This window comes from Coregonus clupeaformis, unplaced genomic scaffold (assembly GCF_020615455.1).
Source record: "Coregonus clupeaformis isolate EN_2021a unplaced genomic scaffold, ASM2061545v1 scaf1220, whole genome shotgun sequence".
Lineage (NCBI taxonomy): Eukaryota > Metazoa > Chordata > Actinopteri > Salmoniformes > Salmonidae > Coregonus > Coregonus clupeaformis.
The window spans coordinates 1-20,968 of NW_025534674.1; the positions used below are offsets into that span (position 1 = coordinate 1).

Consider the following 20,968-nt stretch of genomic DNA (forward strand, 5'->3'; position numbering starts at 1 on the left):
CCTTAATCTATGTTTATTTCTGAGGCGTCATATAAATATTGAAGTCTACAGATATGCAATGATTTTTTTGAGATATAGGCATGGACGCCCACAAATAACAGAACAAAATAATTTATACATATTTATTATAACATCAGAACTGATGCCACATCGTGTAACAATTAACTCCCCATTCACATATTTCAGGGAAATGATTTATCTATCAAAGCACTAGCCTATTTGCAAAGTTTTTAAATTTGCATTGTTCATTTCTGCATGAGATACGATAACACCTTTACAAATAAAATTACAAAGTAATCAAAAATTAAATAGGAGCACAGTTTGCAGGTTTTAATTCAACACGATATCCTACAGAGAGAGATATAATAAACATAATTATAATTTTTTTGGTCTATGTGTGTGAAGAGCCAATGCAGTAAGGGTGCATTTTAACAAAGTGGGCGGGAGAAGTTGGGTCTCTTTTGGGTGGCAGCAACGTAGAATCTGAATGTCCTACATTAGAGGAAGTTGTCATCACTGGAGACATAGGAGAAGCCAGTGAAAGCATTTGGGCTGCTGGTTGATAAATTGGAGAATTCAGTAACCCCACAGAGCCTGACACCATCTCTTTGGTGAACTCTGGATCAATGTGCTGCATGTCTGCTGGGCCTTTCTGTTGGGACAAAAGGTTTAGCACAGCAGAAAATACTGAATTCATGTTATATTAATTATGTATGCTATGGATCTTAATTCTACAAAAGAATACTGAAATCAAATTTGTATCACACTTACACGTTGGGGGGAGGTTTGATTCTCCGGGTAGAGGTCATCCCAGTTTATCGGGAAAAAAGTGGTTTTAACTTCGGCTTATATGTGAAAGACAAAAAAGATTTTCAAGGGCTCAATGCAGCTCGTTTGATCTCGATATCAAATAATTTCTCGTAATAGTTTTCCATAAAATTGTCAAAAATAAACAAAAATAGCTTTTTAGCAAAAAAACTATTTCTCAAAGCAACAATTTTGCTAGGACTGTCTGGGGGTGGTCTGTAGTGATGGGCCTAATGGCAGAGATATGTAACCTGAAAACTAGCTGTTATTGGCAGGGAGGTTTGGAACTCTTTCATTGGTCTATTAACTTATACTGCCTGCCAGGCAGTGAAAATCTGAGGCCCACACCTGACCCCAACCCACAAATATAGACAATGCCCTATACAGTCGAGATGGCAAGAAGATTTTTTGACATACCTTTTAGATCATTTCCAACATTTTGGTAGGCTTTTTGTTAGTCAACTTGTCTATAATTAGATGCATGCATCTTCTCTTCTGTCATTATGTTGCCCTAGAAGACTAAATGCACCCTTGCTCACCAGAATGTCATAAATCGATAGAATGAGATGCTTCAATCTAGTTGACATCTGTAAAGTTTTTCTCTTTCCTTTTTCATCTCTGCTTCTCTCACACAGCAAATACATTTAGGGACTAGGGAGAAAATGCAATAACTAAAAAACTGGAAACATTTGAAGTTAAGGAAATTAAAAGCCCAACATGTTTTTGATAACATTTCAGTTCGGCTTGGATGCATATTTTATGTGGTTGAAATACTAACAGCTTTTATGATGCTGATAAAGATAGCACCGCCACCTTTACAGACGGTCCCTAACCACGAAATTCTTTCAAGGTGCTGAAATAAATAAATCACATTTCTCCACTATTGTTTGAAGTTGCTGCCTGCTCCTGAATACAAATGTACATTTGGTATATCATTTCATGCAAGAAATGCCTAATTCTGCAGGAGTTAATATTATATTAGGCTATGTGAGAGGTTATAGACCTACAGTCAGTGTCCAGAGTTCAGGCTACTATTCCATTTTAACCCATCTGAACAGTACATTCACTTGATGTGCCATTTTGAAGTCTCTCCATCTTGTGGCTGTCTAATTTGCATAGCGCCTCACAATCATCGGCACATAACATGCAGGCACTGCTATCATACTCTTTTACCATTTCACCAAATCTTTCCCAAACGTTAGACTACTGTTTTGGCCCTCCCTTCTATTATTTTCAACTCTGCATTTCGCAGCTTTTCTCTTCTTTACTCCGACATTGTCCTTTTTGCCTCAGTGGATCGACTGTAACTTTTTCTGCCCAAGTACCCAAAACATTTTGCAATTGTTGTGTATTTGATGCACTACAATTAGGTCTCTAAATCTTAGGCTAACGCCAGATAAAAACAATGAAAGAAAAAACTAAATGTAGCCTATAGATATGAGTTGCACAAGAATTATACATCTAGGAAAGGAGAGAGAGAAAGTAGACTGTCCGGTGAGGACATCCTGATCCTGTGTATTCTTGGACAAGTTCCCTCACAAAGTCTGCGATAGCACCCAGCCTGCGGTGTTGGTCTTTCTGTAGGGAGGCCCATCAGCAGGTCACAACGCCTGATCTGGCCCCTGTGGCAGACTCAAGGGCCTGTGGAGGATGTTGTCATACATCTCAGACATATCCTGGCTATAAAGGGGGCTGGAAGGAACAGAGGACAAAATGAGTTGATACCCACAATGAGGTGTAGCCGACTTGGATTGGAAAAGTATAAATACATTACTATAGTATGCAGAACCATAATACATTACAGTAATGTACATGTGAATAGGTATTTCAGAGGCTATGCTCACCAGCCCATATATCATCTCATAAAGTACGTTCCCAGACACCACCAGTCTACCGTGGTCATAGGGCTGCTGTTTCCAACACCTCTGGAGCCAAATACTACAGAGCAAAAGGCAGTGTCAGTGGATACAGTGACTAGGAAATGGGGGGACTGTAGGATATACAATAGAAACCAAATGTACCTCTGGGGTTCCACAGAAAGTAGAGGTGGTGGACTTGCCTATCCCCCTCTTTACACAAGCCAAGTCAGTCAACACAACATGGCCCTGGAGAAGGGTCCAAGTCAAAACATCAGGGTGACCTTGTTTGACCCACGGAGAACTAATATAACGATAGTCCAGAGCTCATGATACACATACACTTACCTCTGAGTCTAGCAGGACATTCTCAGGCTTCAAGTCTCTACAACAGAGAAAATTGTGTTGCTTTTTAAAAACAGAGAACCTACTGTACAGCCTAAAGGCACTGCTGACAGAATGACCTTCCACAGAGGGAAGCATGGAAACCAGCAGAGAACATGTTGGGTTTACTGTGAATGACCTGTGAATGCTGTTAAGTGGGTGAGACTTAGTTGTCGAACATTGTTGAGCGGCTGTGACTGACCTGTAAACAATGTTGAGCGAGTGTAAGTAACCGATGGCACTGGCACCTCAGCCGTGTAGAAGCCGAGCCCTTGGCTCTGAGAAGCAGTGCTCTCTCTGAAGGTGATAGAAAAGCTACAGTGGAATATCAAAAGTAGAAGTAAATTAAATGAGCGCTGCCCATTATTTGAGAAGTTTAGAAGATTCTCTCCTATGTCTTTATTCCATATCGTACCTCTCTCCATTGACTTAATCCATGACAAAGTAGAGCTTCTCTGGGGTCTGGAACAGTAGTGGAGCCCCCACCAGGAAGGGATGTTTCATACTTGAGCAGCACATTCCTCTCTGCCATGATGTTCTTTTTGCTTCACATAGAAGAATCCAGCGGCAAATAAATACAGCACTTGTGAATCATTATTGTTAAACCCACTCCTACTGACAGTATATTCACCTTTTTTTATAAATATTTTTTAATCTACTGTTATATTCAGAATTCAACTGATTGTGTGAAAAGCTGAGTGGAACCTCTTTTTTCTTCAGTATGATTTTTTTCTGCAGCACTTTCACAGCATAGAACTTGTAGTGTCGGATTTCAGTTTGGCAAGAAGAACCTGGGGACAAAACAAAATGGATTCCTAATAGGGTAATAACACAAAAGTATATCATTGTTGGTTATACACCAACAGCATTTTGTCAATTTAGAGAGCACTGCCAAAGATGACCCTACCTTTCCAAATGTTCTTTCCCAATTATAGCCAGGATTTCAAAGTCCTGATGGCTTGGCACTAAAACATAAGAGGGAACAGTGTGGGTGAAAGAGGCAAAATCTTTATGTAGTATACTGTACTATAGTATACAGTGTCTTTAGATTTTTTAATGTATAGGCAAGGCTTTGCTGTATCTCTTGTTCTGCGGAAAGCCCTTCCACGTCATCCCCAGATATCACCAATACCAGTGTATATACACAGGGCTGCAGTTGACAAAATAGTGACACATCCTCAGGGTTCTGCCAACAAGTTCATTCATGTCAATAAGAGAGGATCTGATTTTTTTGTGCAAACCATGATAAAGCCTGGGAGGGTCATCTCTCAGTCAGACCGCATGCTGGTGTTGATAACAATAACATTATTGTTGTGATGTTTCATCTGTCAACGACTATCCACTCAGTGTTTGCTATATGCTGCAGGCGGTGCATTGCAGAAAATAGCTAGACATGGATTTACTAATTCCCTCTGGCCTCAGCGGCCTGCCCTTAATCCCTTCCTTTACAATTGTTCCTGACCTAACTTGCTTTACCTCTCAACTTAGTTTCCAATTGGCTCATTCATCCCCCTTCCTCTCCCCTGTAACTATTCCCCAAGTCGTTGCTGTAAATGAGAATGATTTCTCAGTCAACTTACCTGGTAAAATATGGGTTAAATAACAATTAATTTGTAACTTGTATTAAAAAAAGATCACTAATTAGAGATAGTCAGGTCCAAAATTATTGGCACCCTTGATAAAGACAAGCAAAAAATACTAAAATAAATACAAATACTGAGCTATATTGTATGCTCCAAAAAAGTTGAAAATTATATTAATTTATACTAATACAATTGCTCAGAGAATAAGATTTTGTTTAACAAGTAATACAACAAAATAGGGTAAAAAAATTATTGGAACATCTTTATCAAGGGTGCCAATAATTTGGGATGAGTTCATTTAGTATTAGTAGTGTGTTTAGTGTTCACTTCTTACACATTTACAACATCTACAGTATTTACATTTTTATTATTAGACAATCATGACCTGAAGTGTGGACTGCAACAATGATCCCAGTGTGTGTATCCACATTGCTTGTTTCATATTGTCATAACGCCTGGCTACTCACTGATGATTGTGTGAGTGACCAAGGTTGACTTCAATGGAGTTTGCTGATCGAAGCTGTGAAGCAATTTGAGGAGACAATATTACTGTGCTAAATGGTTTCAAGTAAACAATGTCATGTTCATTGATTAGATTGATTGCAGAGGGGACAAATAATAGCTATAGAATAATGAACCATCACACACACCATGTCATTTAGTGAAAATAAAAGTGACTGGAAAATATACATTCAAATATACCTGACTCCAATTATCCATGTCTCTTTTCTGTGCTTATCGGGTGGCAGTCAATCGGCATTTGAACAGAAATTGATTATTTATACCATCAAATAGGAGATCTCAAAATAACTTAACCATTTTTTTAAATACGACTTGGAAACTAGAAATCAATAAACATTAGTAGTATACACAAATTAGACGAAATGTAACTAATAAACAAATACAGCAGGGAGCATTAAGTTGATCAATGATCTTACCCTTTCAAGTCTCAGACGAATAAGTATCTTTGGCCAAGTCTTATGTCCAAAATCTAAGAGAATGAAATAGCGAAATTCATAGAAGATTCTCGCCTATGTAAATGTGTAAGAAATTGACTGATGCTGGACATCCAGAAGACTGGAGCAAACTCATTCTACACAACAGGTTTTATCACTGTAAACAAGTTTACGGAAACCCACATGGTGGCATGAACAGAGTTTGATACGCTCAAACTACTTGTCAAATTCAAAGGTGCATTCACCAAGAGGACTCAGATTCTAATACTGTAGCCTAGTTGTCTCAACATATTTCCTTTTGAAACAAACCAAACTGCACATATTATTTTACACATACTGTTTGTACACACACATTTTACTGCAATTAATTAGGTACATCTTATTATGGTGCTACACTTCAAATAATAGGACAGTCAAGCCAACATATTCAAGACTGTTTTTATAAACATGAACGGCTTAATACATTTTTCCTTTTTTAAAAGCAGATTGGTTTAGGGGGAAATAATCTGATTTCTCAGGGCAAAATAGTGACATTTTCCATATATCTTCTCTTTGAAAATAGCCAATACATTACTAATGCTGTCTAGACTATGCAGACAGCATCAACTACACCAACAGCAAAGAAACCAATAAATAAACCAATATAAATTAGCATAATTAATAATCAAAACATTTCAAAGAAAGTAAAAGTATCTTCATAGGGAGAACAATTTCTATGGAAAAATATATGTGATTGTTGCTCTTCATTTCCCTCTATTTTAGATTTGTGAAGATAGTATTAACATAATACCTTGCCATCTACCTATAGCAATCACGATATGATACTGGAATACCAGAATTCAATGAAGCAATCAGAAGGTGGTGAGAAACAAGATTTTTAAAATTAGAAGATAATTAATTACTCTTGAAAGACCAACATCATCAACGTATCTTTAACATAAGCTACAAGCAATCTCAGAAAGATAAGAAACTGAGAACAACTCTACTATACGTTCTATAGTAATCTACAATCTTTCAGACTGGTTCTCATGCAAAGTTAAAAACATGAAAGATGTTATCAGGTACTACAATCACAACTTCAATACAACCAAGTGCTCAGAGAGGGACAAATTGAAACACTTGGAGCTGCATTCGATTCGTGAATTATTTTCAAACAATCTTCATACTTCCACTTAAACAAGTGGATTTAATCTTGGGAAGTCGACCTGGATCGGGAACAGGAGGCGGGATTTAGGCGTGAGGGGGATCCAGAGGCTGAGCGCTTGGCTGGGGACTTGGATTGGTGAAGGTTTCTTGTGGGCAGGGAGACTGGGAGGCAGACTTGGACCGCTGTCCGTTTCATTCTCTGTGGAGGGTGGGGAACGATTCTGGGACTTGTCGCTGACAGACTTATCCTTGGAACGACCTCTGGTTCCCTCTCAGATTTTACTTTAGAGCGAGACTTGCGTGTGTGGGACTGAGAGGCCGAGATTTGTGGCTCGTCGAGCAGCTGCGAGACTTGTGAGCTGCCAGGAGCGCGAACGGGACTTGGAACAGGACTTGCAGACTTGGAGCGGGTGGGGACTTAGAGGGACTTCTTCCCAGATCTAGAACAGACTTTGCGGTCAGATCTGAGCGAGAGCGCCATTTACTGCACGAGAGTGACTGTGGAGAACAAACACACAGGAATTTAAACTAGGTCTTGTATTTGTATAGTTGTCTTGTAAAGTATGTGTGCTTGTCTCTATGCTACTGTGTCACAATTACATTTCCCCTCTGGGATAAACTAAGTATTCATCTATGTTACTACCCCAGCCTTGTGGAGTATTGGAGTTATTGGGCAGCGCAGATGCAATTTGGTCGAGTGTTCTTACCGTGAGCGTGACCTGGAGTGGCTTCCAGAACTTCTGCTGCAAGAGCGGCGTCTGCTGCGGACCTGGGAGATCAAACACATTGTAAGCTTTGGTAATCTAACCAGCTTGGTACTAGAATGACAGCAAACGAAACCACAACACCTTCCACATTAGGGCTGTAAGGAACCAAAGGCTGCATTTAAGAGGTGTGGTAAGTCCAGACCTATCCTGACCTAGAGCAGCCATGCCAGAGTAGGAGCGTCGGCGGCGAGGCTTGTCCTTCACCAGGCGGATCTTCCTCCCATTGATGTCCGTGCGTCCAGCTTGTCAGGGCCCTCCTCATGTCCGAAGCGGGATCGGAACTCAATCACCCCCTCGTTGGTCCGCTCCTGTGGGCGTCGGCACAGGTCACCTCACCAGCCTGGCGACATGAAGTCCTGTCAACCAAAAAACACATTGAATAAATGAACAGGCACATTTTTAAAAGGAGTGTTCTTGAAACAATACGTTTGTCCTGTTGTTTGGACCCTGTTTTAAGAGAAGGATTCGGATAAAATATAAAATGGAGACTTGAGACTCGTGCTCACCTTTAGGTCCTGCCAGCTGCAGCGACCAGAGAGGTTCTCACAATAGGCGGTACTCTGTGCGTACAGGTGGCCGTACTTGTCCCAGCCAGTGCGGCTTCGGCTGCTGTAACCACTCTGCAACACGGAACAGACAGTCAGTATGGCACAGTGGGGGAGTCTACAGCGGCTACACTGGGGCTGAAAACTCAGGAAAGCTACTAAAACTGATCCTCTGACTTTTATCCCTGTATGGACCCATCAGGTCACTAGACTCAACATTATTGTACTAATTAGTGATGTGGTCTACATTTCCATGGCAGAGAGAAGTAACACATACATTCAGCCAATGTCCATCTGAGCATCATGGCAGTCACAGGAATGGACAGCATTCCTGCTCTTTACTTAAATACCAATTTATCTGATTCATCAACCTCAAGCTTACATTTATTCTGCTGTACAAAGAGGTATACATCCCAACCACACAGTACTACTAAAATGGGGGAAATATCTACCAACTGATACCATAGTAGCTGGCAGAAATGTACCAGTCAACAGATGCCATATGACTTACAACTGGATGCAAACTGCTCTCTTATGAAACAGTTAGCATACACTGACATGTTTTTGGCTTCAACCTTTGCGATATTTCTTTTTAACAGAAAAACCAATGGGATTCCTCACCATCACCCTGGTCTATTGGCAAAAGGCTGCTGTCATCATGGCTTCGGTAAGGTCAGCTAAGAGGTCATACGTCAAAGGTCCACACACATTAAGGTGAAAGCCTAAGCCAAACGGGACAGGCAGTCATCTTAGCCGAGTCATCATCAGTCATCTTAGCCTATAGGGAAACGGATTCAGCCCGCAGTGGACTCTTTCAAATTGAAACATCAAGGACTTTGTTAATGTTGAAGTCAGTGGTATAATGAACACATTGCATCTATATCCTTTAGTTTACATTACAGCCAGGCTGCTTGCATATAAAAACCAGGCAGTGGGTGCACTGAGATTGTACCAATGCCATAAAGTAGCAGCACAGCTGAAATGTAAACACTACATTTAACATGCCCAACCAAAACCTTACAGTAAAGCAGATCTATAGGTAAAAGCGTGTTTAAACAGCAGCATCGTTGAAACCCGTAAGTAAGCACTTCACTGTAAGTCTACACCCGTTGTTTACGAAACATAGTTACAAATAAAATAGTATTTTGATCAAATTGTGTTTTTCACATGCTAAAAGTGGCTTAAGTGGTAATTTCAGCAAAAAGACACTGCATACATCCAAACACATTATTATAACGTTCAATCTTGTGCTTCATTCAAATTGCATTTATAAGGCTACAGGGGGGAGGTAATATTTCAGCGGCCCCCAAATTTGATTTATTTTACATTTTTTTAACCAGGTAAACCAGTTGAGAACAACTTCTCATTTACAACTGCGACCTGGCCAAGACAAAGCAAAGCAGTGCGATAAAAAACAACAACACAATTACAAGGAACAGGTAGCTAAGTGTTGTCATTACTTTACTTCCTGCTGCTGGAACTCTCCATCATCACACCTGATAAAAGTAAATTATGTCATTGTGCAGTAGTTACACATACAACTTATCAGAGAACACTTACTACGTCCACCTCCGCCAGTACGGTATACATCACGTTTCCCTCCGCAGGCCACGAGCGTGCTCAATGACGACTTCGTTCACCGCGAAAGCTCTTTCCCGTTCAGCTCATAAACTGCATCGTCGGCGTCACGCGTGTCCTCGAACTCACGAGCCGTACCTGCAACATTCGATCGTGCATGTGAGCGAGAAGAAGGAGCAATCATTGCTGACATTAGGTCTTGTTGATGATCACAAGTTTACTGGAGAACGGAGACCAAGTAGAGACTTTTCGGACAAGGTGGATAATTGTATAATATAAGGCAGTTTATTCAGAGGTAAAGATATCTGTAAATCAGCGTGCACGGACCCGTTCGTCAATCTCGAAGGGAGATATCTGAGAGAGCTGAGCCCCTAAACATTGTGTGCTGACATTTTATGCAATAAAATAAAAGTAGGTTGATTCTAGTAGTTCTGATCTTCTGATTGGTCCTGATGAGTTGAGTCGGGAGTCACCTCCATTGCATTGGCTCTGAGTCGGGTTCTCTGTCTTCAGATGTTCAGCCTAAGAGAAGGGGGTTTTTGTGTGTGTGTGTGCTAACAATGATGATGTGTGTGTGTGTGTGTGTGTGTGCGTGTGTGTATGTGTGTGTGTGTGTGTGTGTATGTGTGTGTATGTTTAACAATGATGATGTGTGTGTGTGTGTGTGCGTGTGTGTATGTGTGTGTGTGTGTGTGTGTGTATGTGTGTGTGTATGTTTAACAATGATGATGTGTGTGTGTGTGTGTGTGTGTGTATATGTGTGTGTGTGTGGGGGTGTGTGTGTGTATGTCCTCAGAGCAAGAAGTCGTGAGTTGGGAGAACTGAGAGACCTATGGCGTGGGTGTTGTCCATAGCCACCTGCTGATAAGGCCGACAAGATAGAAGTCTTTGTGCATTGTATTAAATACAAAGGCCCAACACAAGATGGGTCATGCACAAGATTTTAGTCAGACCAAGCTATAACATTATATATTTACTACGACAAATCCCTCTCTTCCACGTCTCCCCAGACGTGACCAAGTAACAGTAAGAAGGAAAACTTAAGACGTGACACAAGCTAACAGTGTAATTGGCAAAATAGGAAAACTTTATCAGAAGATAAAGTTTTGATTCCCCCTCCTCACGTCTCACAAGAGACGTGACATAAAGCTGAAATGCTGCAATTTGGCAAAATAGGGAAAACTTTATCAGAAGATAAAGTTTTAATTCCCCCTCTTCACGTCTCACAAGAGCGTGACAAAAAGCAAATGCTGCAATTGGCAAAATAGGGAAAACTTTATCAGAAGATAAAGTTTTACATTCCCCCTCTTCACGTCTCACAAGAGGCGTGACAAAGCTTAAATGCTATTCATCATCCAGATATCCTTGGTCAGCATCGTCAATAGCAAGCAAAGGAAACATCTGACCGTTATCTGCAGGATGTGGATCAATAGCGGTGGTTATAATCCTGGTTGTCAGCGTCAGTATGCATGGAATGCAACAGCATCCACAAAGCACTAGAATTGCAGCAAAATTGAGATGGATACAAGTATAGAAGAAACAAGCGTTTTATATTTACCAAACGCATCCATCCAAGAGTCCCACATTGAAGTGTCCACCCCTGAGTGGCTCTTCATCTTACCATTAAGAGTTCGTAACCCTTCCAGGGCAATTATCAAACTGCCATCTGTGGCTGTATTGTTGGGAATAAAGGTACAACATTGTTCACCAAGACATAGCACATACTCCTCCTTTTTCAGCCAGGAGCATGTCGACAGCAATACGATTTTGGAAAGCCATGAGAGGTTGTAGCCAACTGGCCATGCACCACCTCAAAACCTTGTTGTGTCCAATTGCCTAATTTTAACATTAATGTATGCAGTTAATTCTATCGACGTTTTTATTAATAGTACAACAGTCAGCACCCAAAAGGATTGAGCCCCCAAAACTGTACTCCATGTACCCATGTTCAAGGACAGTTTCACAGACAACAAAGAGAGAGTGTTCTTATCAGCCTGTTATGTGAAACAATCCATATCAGTACAGTGCTCCTCATTAATGCATTCCTTCCAAGCTATTCATCACATACAGATCCAAAAAATAAAACCCAACAATTTTATGGTGTCACTCTAAACAGAGTATAATCACCCTTAAGAATAACAGGATATGGAAATTAAATCACAACATTTAATGTTAATAGAAAATAAAAATAATAATTTTAACCCTCTATTCCTCCCCTACACCTAACATGTACTGAGTTGGCTACCAGCCACCCAGGAATCCTTTACCTTCACATCAGGAAGAATAAACAATCACAGTGGTTAGTAAAAACGTAAGGTAATAAATGAGCAAGAACTGAAAATAAATGCGTGTATGTATTTTACTAGGCAAAACATGGATCATCCAGCTTGGTCTCAGAGTCAGTAGCAGAGTCACCTGCATCATCCTGGGGCCGGTAACAACAGCATCATACCTGACGCCTGCACCACTCCTACCACTGACCTCCTGAGACAAGGGACGATGCAAGCAGCACAACACATTAACAGCAAAAACACAATTACTAGGGTCAGAAATCCAGTAACCACCATAGAAGAGTACTCACCAAACCAGTCACTCAGCCAGGAAATAAGGCAACATCCACAAAGAACAAGTATACCCATAGAGCCATAACTTCACCCAGAATAGTCACAACAATAGTTTCCATTTACCAAATACGTTATCAAACCAACCGTTTATGGAGCTATCAATACCAGAGTTCTCAACCAGTTCAGTTCGCCAGCGTGGTGATGGTCACTCAAGCGCTTTGGTCACGGGCCCGTCCGGTGCTATATTGTTGGAGATGAAAGTACAGCACATATATCCAAACAGAACACAAACCCCGTCCCGCTCAGCAAAAGCATATCTAAAGCTATTCTATTCTGCCATGTCATTAAGCTAGTTGCCGCTGTCTGCTCAGCTAATCCCTTTATTGCATCACGAGTGTGGTTAATAAATCTTTTGCTGGTTATATTAAATATAATTTATCCAATCTACATTTTATTAATTGTTTGACCACCAGAAAATACTTGATTCAAACCCAGCTGCGATCTGATTGTGGATCCCATCAATATATATCCTTTCATCAAAGGATCCCGGGAGGAGGTCCTACTTTCTATGTGACAACTCACCAATCTCTGACACGTTTGATTGTTTGCGTATGTAGGTGAGTTCACAATCAGTTATCACCACACATCCATCAGATGTCAGCACGGGCCTGGTTTTGGCTCCTATAATCCTCTTGCTGCAACAAAGAGGAGAGATTTAGTCATGGTCTCTTTAGGTGTGGGAGCAGGAGCTAAGATGCCCTACCCTGTATCCTATCCTTACTAGTCCTAGAAAAACAATAATAAGAATCCCCTGTGACTTCAAACTGAGGCAACCCAGGTCGGGATGACTTTGTTATCGGGGAAACAGATAGTGCAAGTTACCATAAGACTCTTTCACCACATTCCCAGGTGGCTTGCATGGAGGAAAAAACCTGACAGAGAGTTAAAGCCTGTCAAGGGGAACGGAGTAGTTGTTATCCCTGGTTTGGCTGTCCTACAGGCAAAACAGTCCTCTTTAGACATAGTTTTTTTTCCGTATACTGAATCCATTCCAACCACAGGTTAAGATTTCTATACCCCGTTTCCACCTGTACTACTTCCTCCAGGTCCATAGTTTTGCACTATCTTTATCACAGCCCCGGTCTCACTACCTCCCTCAGAGAGGTTTACTCTAGAATTTCCCTTTCCCTACGTCTAGCTGTCTCCTATGCCTTTTCAACTTGTGTTAGGTTAACTACCACTTCTGGCTGAAACAGGAGGGTCCGTGTGTGTTAGGAATATGGCCCCCACAATCAGACAGCTACCTACCTCAGGAGACCTGTGAATCCCCACCCTTGCCCTGAGAACATGTCAGATGCCAGAGGCCAACCCATTGCTTTACCTTCTATCGAACTCACACAGGGGATGATCAGACAGGGTAAGGGAATCTTCGTTAAGGAGGCAACCCCGAACCATAGTGGTGATCGGATCTTTCTCCTAACTCTGTGTTTGTTCGTCAGGTGTAGCTGGTTTTGTACAGTGTGTGACATGCACCCAGATGGATCTCTCAGCTATTCTGCTGGCAAAGGCAGTACTTGGTAGTGGGCCCTTCCCGCCAGGCCTGATTCAGTCTCCTGGTTAGATAGAGTGGGTCACCTTCTCCTTTAGTTCACCTGTGGGGCACAAAACCTCTGACATACAGGTGTGGTTAGTAAACTATCATACATGGGGGTTTTTTTAAAAGTATTTTTGTCCTCTCCCTTCGTATATATTTAATAAAGTATTTTGTCCTCTCCTTCAGTATATATTTAATATTTAATCCAACCATCCCCCTCTTTGACACATGATTTGGCCATGTGTCAATATTACCACCTACCTAAACAATCACTTTAGTTAATATTGGTATTTCATTATCCAATTGCCATTCCTCCACTCTCTCTTCTGTTATTTATGGTTCAAATCAAATATATTATTACCAAATTATAATCTTCTTCACAATTTTCACAGTACTGTAAATTACCCTCAACTTAGTAAAATAAACTATCTTAAAGTCTTCCTCTCATGCCTTTAGAATGTACTAGTGTGGATGATTAATTAACACCAGAATGTTAAAACAGAGTTCAGAGGCCATTGAAATCATTTAACGAACTGTTTAATCCCATAGTATACTAAACAATTACCATTATTCTAAATATTTCATAAATGTTAGTTATCCCAAGTGTTCATTAAGTCCTCATGACATTCATTCTCATAAGAAATCATATATACCCCAAACTCAGCCAAAACCTAAAAAATCCATAAAATTCACTGTGTGCACCTTTTAAGACCTATAACCCTTGACCTGCTGAAAACCCCCCAAAATTGAAACAAGGCTTTATAAACATCATACTAGGTGTGTTGTTTTTATTTGAAAACCAATTTGAAAAACAACCACAAATAGCCAGGCCTTAATTTGGTAGCTCACTTTATGACCTAAATACGGGCCTAACTTCACTACTGCTCCCCCTAGCCCTTGGCAACATTCCAACGAGATGAGCTAATCTCTTTCTCCTGGTTATCCCCAGTCTTAACCCATCAATAATTGTTTGTATCAATCTAATTCCTCATAACTAATCTATAAAACCACTCAAAATTCCTCGAGTATACAATTATTATTTAATTGATTACCCTAACTCTGCTACATGTACCAAACATTTATATTTTTCCGCTCAAACCATTTCAGTTCGCTATTCAATTTATTTAACTGTTCTCTCTGATTATGCCTAATTAATAAAGCAAATACTTGCTATCGTTGATTAGCATACATTTAATAATGTTCCTACCATCTGAACTGTACTGTCTCTCACCCTCCCCTTGCTCCTTCGGGGGAGAAGCGCATGGTAACCTTATAACATATTTTCATAGACTTTTCTAGAATACTTCTATTTAAGCTATCTAATTCAACCTTTCACATCCACATAGTAATCTAGGTATATAGCCCCACTGCAGCTTTGTCTACTGTCCCTACCTGTGTTCGAACCAGGGACATCGCCAGTCACTCCACACCATCTACGATTCTCACAAAGTAAATACTTTCACGTCGCACATCCAGCCACGTCATCACCCCCGTCTAGCCAGCCCTTCCGTCTCAAACACCCTAGTAGCCTAAATAAAACACACTCTAACAGCGTTCTGCATTTTCCTCTATCATCGGGTTTAAAAACTAACGTAACAACATTAACTATTCTCTATTGCTGTAGTAACGTCTTGTTTGGTTCAGTTTATTTATTACGGAGTGTCCATAATACTATAATAATACATAATCGAATTCCCCTCATGCATACAGATTTCACCTTATGCCATTGAAATGCCAAATAAACCACAATAGTTCAATGGAGCCCCCTATTGGCTCTCCCCTACCTATACATTACTTCTACAACCACTTTAGTTATGGTCCGATTACAAATTAAACCTTATCACATGATCAAACAATGCCACAACCTTAAACTCATATGGGGAGGCAGGCAGCATAGTGATCAGTAGCGCGCGCCAAGAACCGAGAGGTTGCTGGTTCCAATCCCGAGGCCGACCAGGCGAAAAATCTGCCGATGTGCCCTCGAGCAAGGCACTCAACCCCAATCGCTCCTGCAAGTCGCTCTGGACAAGAGCGTCTGCCAAATCACCAAAAATGCAAATGTAAATATTCTCTACTTTCTCACCCATCTCATCCTCGTCGAAACCCACAGGCACCTCTCAAATAATCACCCCGTGGTGTTCCCAGCCAACTCCAGTCTTTCCCTCGCTCCAAAAGCCACACTTTCGCTCTCTCCAGCCCCTCCCCTCGCAACTCTCTCTTTCTCTCTCACTGCTCATTTCTCCTTTACACACCTTATGTATCTGTTTTAAGCATGGATTCGAGTTTATCTGCGTCCAGACGTCCTCAAAACCATACCTCTCCCTCCACCTAATGTCTAGAACTCTGCCACAGTTAAACTTCTACCTCCTCGCAACCTATAGGGTAGGACCTCCCCTAATAGGATTTATGCAAAAGGTCTCAGTTCAAACTGGGTCCCTTTAGGAATCTAGTTGTGGGTCAAATCTTATCCACCAATGCGTCAATCCGTAGTTCGACACATTCTGGATACGTTTTATCTTTATTCCTTATTCCTTATTCCTTATTCCTTAATTCCTTAGTATAAAACACAGTACCAGATATCTCATATATGCCTTAATTCATTAGGATGGAAAATTATTTAACAAGTATTCATACTCACGCTCAGTACTACTGATCATAATTTGGTATTGGTCTATAATACAATATGCAAGATTCGTTTTAACAGGCTCTGCATACCTTTTTGAAAGAGCGCGCTCTGATCAGGTTTCCTGAGCCAAGACGAATAGTTGATTTCTCCAGGATTTTCAGGTCACTCTTCCGTCTGTTTTTAGATCGATGATTTGCCTTTTTCCTCTCGCACCAACTTTTAGATCGAATTAAAAACCATTCGGCACCACTCCCGCTCTATCCTGTATTTTTTGATCTAGATATTCATTAAACTTGAGTTTTGGGACGGTAGTGGTTGCCATGGTTATACAGTTGTTTTTAGACTATCTTGGTGCTCTTAGCCCGTCACTGGCCGAATCCAGCAATGTATTCTTGGCGCTGACTGAGATTTATCTCTGATGTCCCACCCTCGTACACAAAAATGTTCAATACTTTATTATTAGGAATTATTTTGCAAAAGGTATTATTGTTTTTCAATTATTCGAATTATTATATATTTTCCCAAAAGGTATCAGAACCGCCCTTTTGGAACAATATATTAACAAACCAGCGCTCCCAAAACAATCATCAATTTAATCCCAGGAATTATTTTGCAAAAGTTATTGTTGTCTTTCAGGTACTCGAGTTATTATATATTTTCCCAAAAGGTATCAGAATCGCCCTTTTGGAAGAATATATTAGCAAACTCGAGTGCTCCTGAAATAATTATCAATTTAATTTTAGGAATTATTTAGCAAAAGTTATTATTGTTTTTCAGGTATTCGAGTTATTATATATTTTCCCAAAGGTATCAGAATCGCCCTTTTGGAAGAATATATTAGCAAACTCGAGTGCTCTGAAATAATTATCAATTTAATTTTAGAATTTAGGAAATACCAACACCACAAGAGGAAAAAGTACCAGTCAGCTCTTAGCGCAGCGGCTGCATAACAGGCAAAATAGGACCTCGGTGGTCCTCTTAAAAGTTATCAACTAGTTAGTCTCATGAAACGGCCAATCTTACACAACATTCAGATTATCATTTCAACAATTACATTTTTCATTACATATCAGCATCAACACACGAATTCAGTTTGAGTTCCTCACAGTACATATAGTTGAGTGCCACGTCAACCAATTGCCCGACTATCTGAACTTGTATTTTTATTTTTATTTTATTTTTATTCTCCTCAAGGAGACTCCCAGTCGTTTAAACCATTCAACTGGCGTCTAGTCGGGAGAACCTTTTCTGGACTTGGATTCTCACGGAATTAACTCAACCCGACTATCTGAATCTTTTTATCAAGTCACCAGATCCTTCTCTTGTGGATCAAATAAAAGGGTCCATCGCTTGTGAACCAAAACCTCTGTAATAGGCTCCTCACTAGAAAGCCGCAATTCAACAGAAAATAAAACCACTGTAACTAGACTTCTTCTCTTAGAGTCACATTTCAACAGTAAAAACCTAAGATTTTCAGATATCAACAGTAAAAATAAAAGGGTCCATTTCTAGTGAAACCAAACCTCTGTAAATAGACTCCTCACTAGAGAATCACAATTCAACAGGAAAAATAAAAAAGTCGGTCCTCCTCTTGTGAACCACTGTAACTAGACTCCTCTCTAGAGAGTCACATTTCAACAGTAAAAAGCCTAAGATTTCAGATATCTTTACACATGTGCCTTTTGAGTCATAATAGATATGTTATAAATTTAACAGTAATCCATACTCCGCTCAGTACTACTGATCATAATTTGGTTTATCCTACAATACAATATGCAGATTTTGTTTTAACAGGTTCTGCTTACCTTTGTATTGACGTCGGTTTAGATCAGTTTCCTGAGGCGAGCTGGATTCAAGCTGCTCCTGCGGATCAGGTCACCCGTCCTTTCAGATCCGTCTCTTACTTGTCTCCTGTCTCTATCAACTTTTGTGGACGAATTCAGAGTTGAAACCATCCTCTGCTACCAATTTTGTTGATGATCACAAGTTTACTGGAGAACGGAGACCAAGTGAGAGACTTTCGGACAAGGTGGATAATTGTATAATATAAGGCAGTTTATTCAGAGGTAAAGATATCTGTAAATCGCGGCACGGACCCGTTCGTCAATCTCGTAGGGAGATATCTGAGAGCGAGCCCCTAAACATTGTGTGCTGACATTTTATACAATAAAATAAAGTAGGTTGATTCTAGTAGTTCTGATCTTCTGATTGGTCCTGATGAGTTGGTCGAGGTCACCTCCATTGCATTGGCTCTGAGTCGGGTTCTCTGTCTTCAGATGTTCAGCCTAAGAGAAGGGGTTTTTGTGTGTGTGTGTGTAACAATGATGATGTGTGTGTGTGTGTGCGGGTGTTGTGTGTGTGTGTGTGTGTGTGTGTGTATGTGTGTGTATGTTTAACAATGATGATGTGTGTGTGTGTGTGCGTGTGTGTATGTGTGTGTGTGTGTGTGTGTATGTGTGTGTATGTTTAACAATGATGATGTGTGTGTGTGTGTGTGTGTGTGTATATGAGTGTGTGTGTGGGGGTGTGTGTGTGTATGTCCTCAGAGCAGAAGTCGTGAGTTGGGAGAACTGAGAGACCTATGGCGTGGGTGTTGTCCATGGCCACCTGCTGATAAGGCCGACAAGATAGAAGTCTTTGTGCATTGTATTAAATACAAAGGCCCAACACAAGATGGGTCATGCACAAGATTTTAGTCAGACCAAGCTATAACATTATATATTTACTACGACAGTCTACGGGCTAACTCAACAACAGCTGACTAGCTAGGTATTGTACTGCTTCAGTAGTCGCCATTTTGCCCACACGAACCTAGCTATCTAAAATCTTACCCATTCTTCAGATCAACCTCCAGTAGCTTCCCGTAACCACTGAAAAACCTTTGGATGTCTTTCTCACTGAACATGACAACTCAATCTGCCAAACATAGAGACGGCATTTTGGCCAGTATTTGTAATACTGTTCTAGAGTTCTCAAGCTAACTGTATGGAGGTCCTAAAACGCCCGGGTGTGTGTCAGCATAAATCCCAAATCACTCCCTACCCCTTCGCCCTCCTCTCTCCCTACCCTTCCCTCCTCTCTCCCTACCCTCCCCTCCTCTCTCCCTACCCCTTCCCCTCCTCTCTCCCTACCCCTTCCCCTCCTCTCTCCCTACCCCTTCCCCTCCTCTCTCCATTTGCACGTTCACCGCTTCCGTCATTATGCAAAAGCGTCCCAAAACTGAGGTTGTAGGTGCCCAATTAGACCCTCCAATAGGCACTTGGGCATCTTCACGGCGAAGTGCTATCCCTAAAGCACCGCAATATGTTTGTTGTTTGCACAGTTTCATATGACTAATAAGAGAGGCTTGCCTAATTATATGCCACATGAGAGTTTGTTTATGTTGACACATGTAACAGATTAAATACCACTCAAATTAAAATGTTTAACTGTTCTGAGATATTCCACGTGACCGGAGACTTATGGGCGGCGCACAATTGGCCCAGCGTCGTCCAGGGTAGGGGAGGGAATGGCGGCAGGGATGTAGCTCAGTTTGATAGAGCATGGCGTTTGCAACGCCAGGTTGTGGATTCGATTCCCACGGGGGGCCAGTATAAAAAAAATATGTATTCACTAACTGTAAGTCGCTCTGGATAAGAGCGTCTGCTAAATGACTAAAATGTAAAATGTAAATATATCTTGTAAAACAAAAGGGGAGCTTTGTTAATTAGAATTTCATGCTGGTTTTATTATTTAAAAGTGGAACATTAATTGCATCATTCAAGTAAAGAGTGTGTCCCGAAGTAGATGAGTTTATTGATCCCCTTTCCACTCTCTGGAAGTCAAACTCTGAGTTTCGTCAGCAACACGTGACTGACAACGGAGGGCCCTCCGAGGGAGTCGGTAGGGGCACGGGTGTGGTTAGAAATTCACAGTGTGTGTGCCATAGAGGCCTCTAGTTGCCAAAAGGCAGAATTAACAAAGATATTTATAACTAAATGTGGTATTATGCCGCATTCAAAACAACTGGGAGCTCAGAAATCCACGACTGCGTTCAAGACAACTGGAAAGAAAACGAGCTCCAACTGGGAAAATTCATTTTGAATGGTCATCCAACTTTCGGAATCTCGGGCCTCTTTCTACAGCTCTGATTTTTTCGACCTTGAGATCACAGATGTCTGATTTTACCTAGTTTTTTCCCCCAGAGTTCCCAGTTGTCTTGAATGCTCCATTAGCATAGGCAGCGCCATTGAGGGCTTCCACCATTTTAATGTAGTCAACTGGGTGGGACTTCCACTTCTTGGCTGATCCCTCCTGATGACCTGGTTGCGCGCAACAGGGTCATCCAGGAGGATCCAATGAAGTGAAGTCCCACCAATCGTGGAAGAAAATTGAGTAGGCTACTTTAAAATGGAGACAGCTTTAATGGCGTCACAGAACGCTTATAATGGCACAGATACAAAGATGAGTCCTCTATCTCTATGGTTTGTGCTCTGGAGCATGCACTAAATTGCATACAGACATTTTTTGACATTTTTAAGCCACACTAATGTGCAGTTTGTGTACATCATCAAAGATTTGAC

General features: G+C 40.9%; 1 pseudogene; it reads right to left on the reverse strand.

Moving 5' to 3' along the window:
- Window positions 1–393: 393 nt before the first annotated feature.
- LOC123486452 lies at window positions 394–19,311 on the reverse strand (annotated as a pseudogene).
- Window positions 19,312–20,968: the final 1,657 nt, after the last annotated feature.